This window comes from Anolis carolinensis, chromosome 3 (genome assembly GCF_035594765.1).
Source record: "Anolis carolinensis isolate JA03-04 chromosome 3, rAnoCar3.1.pri, whole genome shotgun sequence".
In the NCBI taxonomy this organism is placed as follows: Eukaryota; Metazoa; Chordata; class Lepidosauria; order Squamata; family Dactyloidae; genus Anolis; species Anolis carolinensis.
Genome location: NC_085843.1, coordinates 66,348,929 through 66,361,051, shown reverse-complemented (window position 1 = coordinate 66,361,051; position 12,123 = coordinate 66,348,929). Strand labels below are relative to the sequence as shown.

At 35.7% G+C, this 12,123-nt stretch overlaps 2 long non-coding RNA genes across 21 annotated transcripts in view; one reads left to right on the top strand and one right to left on the bottom strand.

The window, feature by feature from the left end:
• Positions 1-12,123, bottom strand: part of LOC103278377 (uncharacterized) — a 526,052-nt gene that overhangs the window by 303,965 nt on the left and 209,964 nt on the right. For 3 of the 20 annotated variants that reach the window (XR_010004183.1, XR_010004187.1, XR_010004181.1), the window contains exon 4: positions 4,213-4,435. The exons of the other annotated variants lie outside the window; for them this stretch is intronic. This is a non-coding gene — a long non-coding RNA (uncharacterized LOC103278377). The remainder of the gene's footprint in view (positions 1-4,212; positions 4,436-12,123) is intronic. 20 annotated transcript variants of the gene reach the window in all.
• LOC134297433 (uncharacterized) overlaps positions 5,167-12,123 on the top strand; it is a 51,225-nt gene continuing 44,268 nt past the window's right edge. Inside the window, exon 1 of the long non-coding RNA XR_010004192.1 lies at positions 5,167-5,835. This is a non-coding gene — a long non-coding RNA (uncharacterized LOC134297433). The remainder of the gene's footprint in view (positions 5,836-12,123) is intronic.

Genomic DNA, 12,123 nt, shown 5'->3' with positions numbered 1-12,123 from the left:
CCTGGGGCTGCCTTCTGGACCTGGTTGTAAGGGTTGGGCTGGAAGTGTGAGTGGGGCCAGAAGGGGCTGGGGCTGAGGCCAGAAGAGGCGGGGCCCAGACATGGGTAGGGCTGGGGCCAGAAGGGGCTGGGCTGGAACAGCTGGGTGTGAAAGAGAACAAAGTTGAGGAGGGAGAGGGTGGGGTTGGGGCGGGAAGACACGGTGCTTGCAAGAGCATTCTCGCCAACACTGTTTCTCCCCCGCTTCTCTTCTAAGCCTGGGAAAGGCACACCTGTTTCTTCCCAGGCTTTAGAGGAGAAGGATAAACATGGAGCTGGCAAGAACCCTTTCTCCTGTGCTGTGTTTCTCCCCCAGTTTTCCTCTGAGTCTGGGGAAGTCCTGACTTCCCGAGGCTCAGAAGAGAAAAAATCACACAGCACTAACAATAGCTGTCTTGCCAGTGCTGTGTTTCTCCCCCACTTCTCTGAGGCTTGAGAAAGCAGGCCACATTCCCAAGCCTCAGAGGAGGAGAAGACAAATGGCGCTCACAAGTGCATTCCCACCAGCACTGTGTTTCTCCTGTGCTTTGCCTGTAAGTCTGGGAAAGGCACGCCTGCACCTTTCTAAGCCTTGGAGAAGAAGGAGAAACACAGTGTTGGTGATAGCCATCTCACTAGTACTATGTTTCTCTCTCTACTTCTCCTCTGAATCCAGAAAAAGTGGCTCGCCTTCCCAAGACTTAGAGGAGAAGGATAAACACGGTGCTGGTGACAGCTCTCTAGAGAGCGCTCACAAGCACCATGTCTCTGCCTTAGCCCTCCTCTCGGCCTGGCGATTGCTGCATCTACATGCTCAGAGGAGGGCTGAGGCAGATGGGGGCCTGAGAGAAGAGGCCAAAGGGCCACATCTGGCCCACAGGCCTGGGTTTTCTCATGCCTACCGTAGACTCTCCCTGAGGACAAATGTACATTACATTATGATTCCCGTATCCATTCCTGAATGTATTGTGAAAACAGGGAAAGCATGGTTAATAGTGAACCTTTTTGAATGATTTCTGCTGGAAGTGACTACAGAATGGTGCTGGAGGACATGGAGAGTCTAGAATTTTCTAAAGTGGAATCCTCTCTAGGAATTTGCAGTATCTTCCATGGAAATTCTGTAGTTACTTTCAGCTAAAGCATACCATAAAATCACCTGGAGGAACAAGACAATTCCTAGTGAGAACGATGATGATGATGATGATGATGATGATGATGATGATGATGATGATGATGATTGTTATTATTATATGTATTTATATCCTGCTTTATCTCCCCAGAAGGGGGCTTAAAACTGCCTTAACATAAAAGCATTAATTTAACCATTTAAAATATAGAAATATACAAATATTAAAACAGGATTAAATATAAACAGTATTAAAAATTCCCAGTTAAAAACTATTAACATGATGTCAGATGTGGGAAGGTGGAAAATGAATCCTACTGTATTTCCTTCCTTCGATTATAAGGCAGCTAAGCAAAGAGGTTGGGCAGACAGTGTTACCAAACTATACTGGACACTGAAAAGTTTGCTCTATGCTGTCCTGTGCAATTTTCAAAAATATAGAATATTCACATATTCTTGATGTGGCAATCTTGCGTAGTTGGTTGGAGACTATAAATATTGCTGAAAACAATGCTATCAACCAGAGAAATATTGACAATAATTCCTCGTCAGCTACTGGAATATTTCTATTTAACATGAGAGATTGGACATATTTCTCCCTGAAATAGTTAACATTGGTCTTTTTTTTTTTTTTTGGAAAAGGACTGAAAGAATGTCAGGGGTTGCTAAGCAACCACTAACATACTCCCATACTGCTTCCAGGAATTGAGACTCTAGATACATCTTTCCCTGAAATAGTTAATTTAGGTGGCTTCTGTTGATACAACTGGAGTGAAAACAGAGGTACTGAGAAACAAGATAAAGCGGTCTGTTTGCCTGGAAGTATTTTGAGATTTGCAGAGGTTACAAACAAGATTTGGAAAGAAACTTTAAAAATTATGATGCTTAAGTTTAATTGCTAAAAGAAATAGTACAACAGGAAACTTTGAATAGATGGAAAGAGTATATGCAGTGAAAATGGTTTCTTACACAAAGCAACATACACTCAAAAGGTTTCTTAATAAAACATAATTGTACAAGTTTTTTTCCAAAGCTACACACACACACATACATACACTAACATTAGTTTGATGCATGTTTGCACTTTAGTACTGGTAATACCATGGTCTTTATATGCAGTCCTAAGTCACTGCTCATAACTGGTATGAGAAATATACCCCCCCTCTCTCTCAATAATACCACAAAGTATAAAACTGAAATTTATTTGTAGCTTATAAGATACAATCTTTATATATAATGGATGACTCACTGTGGCCCCTTCCACACAGCTGTATAAAATCCCACATTATCTTCTTTGAACTGGGTTATATGGCAATGTGGACTCAGGTTACCCAGGGCCTTTCCACACAGCCATATAATCCAGATAATCAAGGCAGAAAATCCCAGAGTATCTGCTTTAAACTTGGTTATCTGAGTCCACAATGCCATATATTCCAGTTCAAAGCAGATAATCTGGGATTTTATTCAACTGTGTGGAAGGGGCCCCAGTTCAAAGCAGATATTTTGGATTATCTGCCTTGATTTTCTGGGTTAAATGGCTGTACCATATAACCCAGTACCTTGAAGTCCCATTTTTAAGCCTGAGGATTCTCTCTTAAGCTAATTAATCACCTTGAGAAGTTTATGCAATCTACAATAATATTGAGAAATTAATAATTAATACACAGGTCATATCAAATGACATGACTTAATCACTAACATGTTTTTTTATATCTAGTGTTAAATGGATTTATTAAATTTGTTCTAGTGTTTCCTCTCCTCATAACTGTGTAATAGTAATAACAGAAGTAGAGCATTAGTACCATGCATTTCTCTTGGAATATGCTTAGCTTCAAATACAAATCATGGAGGTTTGATATACTTTATAAAATATCATAAGAAAAGATACTTCTATACTATTATTTCCATTCCCTTGGTCCGTACTATACATGCTACAAAACACCATCATGACTAAATAACTGTTGAAAAAAAGTGCAAGTTAGTCAAACTATTGTAAATCAAAGACATTGAGTAATGATCTATATTCTTTAAGAATCAATAAACATTTCAGCAATATAATCATGCCTTATTAAGTATATAAAACATAATTTTCTAATCTTAGAACTCTAAAGAAACAAAGAGATGGTTAATCAAAAATATTATCTTTCTGAAATTGCTTTGGTAGCCTAGCCATGCAATACTATGTATTTCTGCCAGTCCGTACATCCCATAGAATTCAAGTCTTTACAGCTAGGTATATCAGTATGAGACTGCAACTCCAATAGATGTAATTTAACAAGCATAAAAATAGTTAATATTTTTAAGATGAGCATATTGTCAATATGTATACTGATGTCAAGAAGTTTGTATCACAATTAAGAAAATACTGAAAGGATCAATAATCGTAAATTTAAAGACAAGTAAACAAAACAATGAAAAACGTCTTTTTATTATGTAAAAAATCATTGGGTAAGATTAATTCTGTCAAAAATATTTTGAACTCAAAAGTTCCATGTACAAATAAAAATGAAACATTGTTTAGAAAAAAATATTTTAAAATTCTAAGGAGGCGAAATCATTCAGATTGGAAGAGATGAAGCATTTTCATGCTCATCAAATTCATTATAATAGTTCAGATTGAAAGAAAAACAAAATCTTATTAGACATTCAGAAAATCTTTCCTAACAAAGGGCCCTGTGGCCCTTTCACATGCATCAAAAAGCCCTTCACCCCTGACCTTTTCTCAGTTAACAGGAGACAAACACTGAAAATGTTACGTATCATATGAATGTTCATTTTGTACAAACACTTTTCTGCTCCCTCTACTCTTAGGTAAGAGGAAAGGGCTCTCTATTCAAAGCAGAAGTCTGCTCCTCAACAGTCATGTGACTTTCTTTTGCTAAAAGCCATGTGCCCGCGTATCATTTTACTCTGAAATATCTGAGGATTTCAGCTCAGCCTGCCTTTGCTTATAATGCATGACATCGGCTGGGAGAGAGAGCATGAGAACCATCTCTCTTAAAAGCAAGGTTCTCATAGTTGGCCTGTAACCATGGAAGCAGATGCCTTTTTTGGCTTACCCCTGCTTACCTCTTTGCAGCCACGAGCAACTCCCTATTGTTAAAAGGGGTACGCCTTGGTTTTTCTTTCGTCTGTCATGACCGAACTTGTCTCTTCTTCAAAGGACATGATGCTGCAGGTCATCAGTCTAGACGGTTTGCATGGTCCAGAGAACAGCCTTGATGTAACCCTTACTCCGTCTCTGCCACACCACCAGCCGTGCAACTGCAGACTGTGGGGGGACATTGGAGATCTGTATTTGAAAAGAAGTCTGTCTGATTTTGCCATTGTGCCTTTTCACTCATCGATCGAATGAATATCGAACCTTCTGTCGTTGCATGTGTGAAATAGATAGCTTAGCAAGCACTTTTGAGCCCAAACCTGTGCACGGGCCAAACTGTTGTCTTTTGCTCCCAAATAGTGTTCATCATTAGGAGTCTGTTTCTCATTTATATTATCTAGTTTACTCCTGTGCAAACACATTCATTATTCTCAGTTGGTATCAGCCCATGCCTTTTCTTCTGCATTTTTTTATGCAATCAAATTCAAGGTTCTCTTACACTTTACTGATTTTTGAACGACCATAAGCAGTCAAAAGTACTTTAAAAACATACTACATTGTATTATAAAAAATAAACATGCTGATTAAAAAAGACAAAAATCAAATGTACATTAAGAGTATAGAGGTAACATCTTAGGAGAGAAAATGGTATGTTGTTGCTGGGTTATTATTGTTGCTTTCGTAAAAGGAAACAAAAATATGCAAAATCACAAAAACAATGCAATCCTGTTTCATACAAATTTTTCTTTCTAAGAAACTTTATTCTCAAAAAACAAACAAACAAGCATTCTGTTCAGTAAAATGTGTATCAAAAACATGGACATTCTTTTCATGAGACCAAAAATTCTATGAAAATTATGTGAAAACAATATCATCCTATGTAATAAAAAATCCTCTGGGTTCTCTAAAGCACATAAAATGACGTATTCTGTAACCCATTCATAGTCATTTTTGCTCATCCTCAAATACTATGACCAAATCTCTATGACCACTGGCTGTCAAGGGGGGGGGGAGTCAACCCACTGACAGCTCTCCGAAACTGCTCATTGTAAAGTATGCTTGCCTCTTCTGTCCTCTAATAAAATTCAGATTCAAAAAGTGATAACATTTTCTTCAGGATGTTGCTTAGAAAGCAATGTCTGTATGGCATCAGTAACTCTATATTTTGAGATAGGAGTCTCTCTCTGCTTGAAGACATACCTATTTTCTCTAATTGCCAAAGGCAAAGGGGAGGTGCACTAAAGAATAAAGAAGGTTATTGTGACAGATGAAACATAATTCACACTGAATACTTTTTTCATCCCGACTAAAGTAGAAGAGGATTACTCTACGCAGATTTTAAGAAGAGTGCCTATGTTCTTACTCCAATAAGAAGGCCACAAGCTGGAAAGCCACTGCAAATGTAAACAGGATTTTGCTGAAGATTTTGGATTCTTATGAACTGGCAGAAATATTCACTGGAAGAAAATCTGAAGACAAATAGGTCATATAAATTAATATCTACTGAAATTTTCAGAATGGATAATGATGAATGTATTGTATTTTTTTCTTTTTGTCAGAATTTTAATGACATGAGATGCTGTTCTGTAAAAGTAGGTATCTAATTTTTATACATTTACTAAACTTATTCTATTTCACTTGTTAATTCCTTTGTTAGACTTTTTAAAATTATATGTTGGAAAGTTTTATGTTAGGAGAACAGCTAGTTGTTTTTATTAGAAGTAATAAAATCTGTTAGTTTTCAACAACAAACTACTTCATATTATGCCATGTTTACTTTGCCTTACTGTTTTTAATCTCCGGGAAGAACAGGGTTAAACCAAAATGATTCATTAAAACCCTTATATTATTCATTTCATTTTCATCTTTTAAAAGTGCATTTTTACCAAAATGAATGCTTTACTGTAACCACAGCTATTTAAGATACAAACATAAAACCTTTGATTGGATTTCATTTTCAACACTATAAATATTTTAGCTTTTGACAGATATTTGCTTTTTAAATCTGAGGAATTGTTCATTCTAATTGTAATTTTATTGCACATAGGGGAGCCTATGTTCTGTAGTCTTATGTAGAACTTAAACAAATTTAAATTATACAAGAAATTATAATACTTTTTTTTTTTTTGCAATCTGGCCTGTGAAACCTATGAGGTTTTTTGGTTGATATAAGTATTCAGTCTTGCTACATGCTTTTAAACATACATTTCTATGATTTTATGTCAGAGGAACAGTTTCTTATTGAAGAAATGAAATATTTTAAATAAGGGTTAATCTGACCACCTGGACTTAAATGCTACAGAATCCTTAATCTTGAATAGAAATGCATAGGATTTCATTGTCAGTGTTCAGGATTTCTCAATACTTGCATGTTGCTTTAAGAAATTTAGTTTCTTGGACAGTTGACTATATGTTTCAGCAACTATTTCTCCAGACTGAAGATTAAATAAACGAAGAAACTACTGTGATGCAGAACAGTGAAAAGAAATGTTACCCATTGAGTTTTATCATATAATTTTATAACCAACAAAAATATCATTATATAAGCTGTCACCTTAGAAAATTATTCAGGACCGTTATACAGTAAGACTCAGGCAGCTCTTTAACTATTTGTTTAATTATACAGTGTCTCTATTCAAAACATTAAATCATAATTGCTACAGCCCATTCTCAGAGAATGCTTAACGATGAAAAGGAAATGAGGAATAGAGGCTGATATTCTATCATAAAGAGAACAGACTAATCAGTATCATTGAAATCAAGAGACAAAGAAAACTAAAACAAATGGCTATTTATCTCTGTACTGAGTAAAGGAAAATGTTTTGACTTGTTTATAGTAAATACTCTGATACAAACTCAATAAATTCAACATTTTAAGTTCTCCCCACTGTATGTTCCATTTAGTTATTCTGAAAAGAATACTATTTAATATTTATCATGATGCCGAAACAGAATAGTCCCAATTCAATTTTAAATTAAAGTCTTTCATATGATTGTGGCTCACTGCTCAAATATTTGTAGCAAGGCATGCTTAACAAAAGATCACACGAAAGATGGCAAATTGAAAGAACAAAACACATTGTTATCATTTATTATCTTTCCTATATATTTTTTTTACAATATGCACTAGTTCGCTAATCTAAATTGATCGTGAAGCTGTATGGAAAAATATTATGTCACTTTATCTTACCTAGAATATTCAAAAATATTATACATTGGTATATCATTTGTTATAAAATATAGAAAGTGGAATCTGTCTTATACTAAAATAGCATATTCAAAAATATTAGAGATCAACAAAAATATTACAGATTTAAAAATATAGAAGGTAGAAGGCAGTCACATTAAAATAATGCTTCATTCAAATACTACGCTACATATTCATTGGCATACAAATTTATTGTTTAGAATATATATATTGCAATTAATTGCAATACTCATTAGCACACAGAAAACAAAAATGTAATTCAGTATCAGTGAGCATTTTCTTTAAAGACTCCATTTCCTTTATTCCGATCGAACCTTCATTGTTATATAATTATTATACACTCCACATAGCAGCTGAAATATATTTAATTAAAAATGTTGTGATTCAATGGGACTTAGAAACAGCACTCTGAATCCCTTTATATATATAAAAAAGACTTTGATTTTATAAGACAAGCTGGAGAGGAGTCAAATCTGCCACATGCTGTGTGAAAAAATGCCACCCTGGTGTGAACAAAGGGTTTAGAATGGAGTCAAGAAGCGTGCAAGCTCAATGTCTAAGCTTTTCCTGTGAATTGTTCTGCCACAACCTGCAGGATATCAAGTGGGCTGGGAAGAATAGGCAGCTCTTGGAAGCTACAACACAGAATCCAATTGGTGAGGGAGCCTCTTTTGTTTTGCGCTTCATTATGGCAAACTGTTTTACCCAAAACAGAAACTAAATTCAAGACACAAATAAAAGTCCCAGACTGACTGAAGAACCCCGTGGTATGTGCCGTATTATCTTCTGTTGGTCTGGAACAAGGTGGTGGAATTTACAAACCAGATAATACATGGCATTGGCCTCAGCTTTCTTTGAAAGACATTTATATGTATAAAGATAACCTAGATTAGAAAAAAGAAAGGAAAGGCCCTCTGAACTCTTCCCGAGAAAACTCTTCTGAGATCGTGGCAAACATCCCTTCTTTCTCGGTTTATATGCTTCCCTTCATTATGTTGCTGTTCAACTGAGAAGAAAATGCTGTGTTGGCAACTTCACTCATATGGGTCAACTTCTTTCTGCCCCAACATTTGAGTAAAATCAGTCATTTTTGCACTTCACTTGGCAATAACAAATCTTCATGTTGTGCTCAGAAAGAACTCTTCTAGTATTTCTTTTTTTGAAAATAAAAGAATGTATTCATATTTGCAATCACCATAAGTGATTGCATAAATCAACACGTACCTTACTCTGAAGACATTATTTTACCTATGTATCAAGTGAAATGGGGAAGGATTAAATGTCAACTTTATAAACTGTGTTTTAGAATGAATTTTACCTGATTTAATCAACATTACTATAATCACATGTAGAAATTTAAAAAGAATTATAGACACTTTTTTTTTACTAATTTCCCTTCTGTAAATATAGAATATCCAAGTATGTTATGTTTTCATCCTGTTTAATGAATTCTACAGAGGCACATCTTTCAAACTCGGAATAAAGGTCAATCTGTTACTTTCATTACATTCATGCAATCAATTCCATTTAAAGCACAGCACAACAACCAAGTGCAAGGACAGTATGGATTTCTTTAAAATCTCTTCACCATTTCTAGGATGACTTTTTCATGCATTATATATTATTTGTAATTAGTTCCCTGCTAACCTAAAAAGCAATATTGTCTACATTTTAACAAATTGTGGTTGCATATTCACAAGAGAAACCACCAAAAAATCCCAACCCAAACACACACAAAACATCTTGATTCTTAAGATTCTATAAACATGCCATACCCTACTATAAAAATAGAGCATGACTTTCAAATGAAGCCATATTTCATATTGTCCTGTTATTTTAGATGTGTGAGAGAAAGGCGGATAGACATATGGATAGATAGATAGACTAAACACACATGTCCTTTTCATAAAAAAGGAAATATATTAAACAAATATGAGAACATGAATAATCCAGCCATCTATAGTGCCAATGGATACATTTTAGCAGGTGAGTATGTTGGCTGAGTTATCCTGCCCTTTTCAAAGAGGTTGTGGTACAAATTCAGCTTTAAACAGCACCAGCAAGGTTGCAGATACACAGTATCAATGACTGGTTTAGTAAACAAATAAAGGCAAATAAGAATATTGTCTCAGTCTATTTTTGAATAGAAAATGCTATATTTTGAAAACAGTTCAATGTAGGTGAAAGTAAAACAAAGAGGTTAACCCAACTGCACAAGAGGATAACAGTGAGGCTACATTGTTTAAAAATTATGTATATTATAATTTTCAATGACAGTCCAACATGCTTTTAAAATTCATTATTATTTTAGTCATTACCAAATCAGAGCTAAGTGTTTCATTAATCAATTCTGTACAAGAGAACACAACTGAAAGAGAAAGCTTCTCTGTTTGCCCACTCTTTTGTATTAACTTGAACGCTGGAAAATCATTTGTGCTAAAGATTTAATATGATGTCAGTTCATTCTTTATAATGGATTCCCTGTTAAATATATTTTTTCAAGTTTGTACCATTCTACTGTTTCTCTTCCCTTTCTGGATTATAGAAAGTCCTCTGAGGCTTCTTTTTTCCCCCTTTATATTTTTCTCTTTATACATTATAGCACATGTTCTCTTGCTTCTTTGCCCCAAAATACAGGGTGTTTGAAAAAGAACTCCCTAGTTTTAAGTTAAAACACATTAAAACTAGGGAGTTCTTTTTCAAACACCCTGTACATTTCTACTCCTTCCACTTTCAACCTCATCAGTCGGAGGAAGAATCAGTGGCATGCTCCACTTCACCACCCCTTTAAGCACAGAGCCCTCCAGCTCCCATTACACAACACACTACTACTTCCAGTAGGGCTCTTTGTTTAAAGAGGTGATGAAGTGGAACATGATGCCATGGTGGTAACATGAGAGGCTTCCCATGTTGCCTTGGATCAAAGGGGGAAGCCAGACAGGCAATGCTTCCTCCTGTGGGATCATCCAGCAAGCCAGGCAATGCAGAGCATGGGGCGATGGATTCCCCATGTCCCCCCGATGGTGGTCACCGGGTTCAGCATAATGTGTGGCGATTCTGGAAGCCAATGTGAAGAGGTTCATAGTAACTCCCCCTTTTAACTTGCTAGATTCTCTCTGTATCCCATCTTTTGAGTATTTTGGTTAGCATACCATTGGTCTACATCTACATTTCCCCACTTTCTGATACTACAGGTTTTTCCTATTTTTCATTCTCCCCCTTTCCTTACTCTTCTGTTTCTCTGCTCATTACTCCTTGAGTTAATTAACTCGGTTTGAGGATAATACAGAAGTATTCTACAAAATGAGGAAATCTCAATCACAAGAGGACTAAACCATGTGGGTGATCAGAACACAGTAAACCATCATATTCAACATCATTACTACTATAACCATCACTAATGACAACAACAACAATTTACAAGTCTATTTGACTTCCAGAAGATGAAAATTAATGTTGACAGAGTGACCATAGGTGTTTTCCCAACCTGTCCTGAGTAGATCTACCTCTTTTCACAAAAAAGAGAAGGGTAGCAAATAAAATTTGGAATGCAGCCTGTTTTACTGATGTCTGCTTTCACATCAATCTTGATATACTGCAGCCCTAAGTAAAACCTATAATGGATCTTTCCAGCAAGATATGTGCAAAGGGTCTGGGCCATTGACCTCCTCTGAAGCTTATAGATGTGACCCAGAGCCACCAGTGGGTTTCCACAGCTGAACAAAGATTTAAAACCCGGTCTTCCAGCATCCTAGTTCAACACTCAGACCACTACATCACACAGGCTTTTTCATGACAATACAAGGTCTTAAAATAGGAAGATGATGTTGTACTAGATGGTTTAAACTAGATGGTGGTAGAGCACCATACATGTATGCTGCATGTTAATTACATGCAATACACTGGAGACCTAGTGCTTTGCAAAACAATATTGCCAGTTCGATTTTATACATCATTTCACATCTTAGTCTTTCTAATTTCAAGCCTTAATCTTTTCGCATATCAAATATGGACGTCATTTCGGACCTAAAACAGCATTCAAGGTTTGATTGTGATGTCAAATTTCATTGTATACTCATGACATTTTAATATTATAGTTTGTAGAATGTTCCTTTAATCCTTAAATATTTTGTTTGAACAAATGTAAAGCCATCCACAGAATAAATGCTAAAATTCCTTTTCTGAGTTGACACAAAGCAATTACTTCCGAATTTTGTCCCTATCAGTATTGGAAACATCTCTTGTATAATTGTGTATTCAGTATAAAAAATATTGTACTCATAAATTTGACAGTTTAGAATTATCAAACACACTCACCTACTATACAATGTCCCAAATGGGAACAAAAGAAATGTGAAATTAGCAGTCTGGATTGGTTATCTGAATTTTTATTTTTATTTTTTTAAAGTCACAGACAGGCAAAAGAGCTCTTAAAACCATGAAGAGTTCTTAAAACTTCTCTGTGCTGCTTCCTAGATCTAAATCCCACCTTCCTAAAATGGAAGGAAAAAAATATGGATACAGATTCTGTGTATCTCTACCACTAATGTTGCACCTGTACTAGGTTGCTTGTTTCTGCCAAAGGAATGCCCTATGTTTGTTAAGTTGCCCATTACCAACTAGATTAACTGAGAGTGAATTCAAATGTAGATCTATCACAGAGTTAGTCAAA